Source organism: Penaeus monodon, chromosome 27, assembly GCF_015228065.2.
Source record: "Penaeus monodon isolate SGIC_2016 chromosome 27, NSTDA_Pmon_1, whole genome shotgun sequence".
NCBI classification, from domain to species: Eukaryota; Metazoa; Arthropoda; class Malacostraca; order Decapoda; family Penaeidae; genus Penaeus; species Penaeus monodon.
This window is the reverse complement of record NC_051412.1, coordinates 5,765,956-5,766,373: the sequence shown is the minus strand read 5'-3', so window position 1 is coordinate 5,766,373 and position 418 is coordinate 5,765,956.

Genomic DNA, 418 nt, shown 5'->3' with positions numbered 1-418 from the left:
GGTTGAACCTTAATTTCATCTCCATATGAATATTGCATGCCGTTCATTTGTAAGTACCCCAGATAACATATCCGAAGCAATAAAACTTACCCGTGCATAATTTTACACTGTCCATCAATTCTTTGTTCTCCTTTGACGAGCAATAAAGATTTTAGATGTCTATCTGGTCTGAATGCAGATTATCCCCTTGCAGCTCAGGGGTTCAGGCTCAAAATGAACTTGTAATATCTTGAAAGAAGCTTTTTTCCCCGATTTATCTTTGTCCGGGTTGCTAAGACCTGCGCAGGGCATTAGCGTGATATGATAATGGCCACGCCCACCAGGGCAATTAGCAGCTTCTTCTTGGGGTCATTTTGGGTCCGGGGATTGATAGTCAGGAGGTCAAAGGGATGGACGAAAAGCCATGTAATCTGAAGGT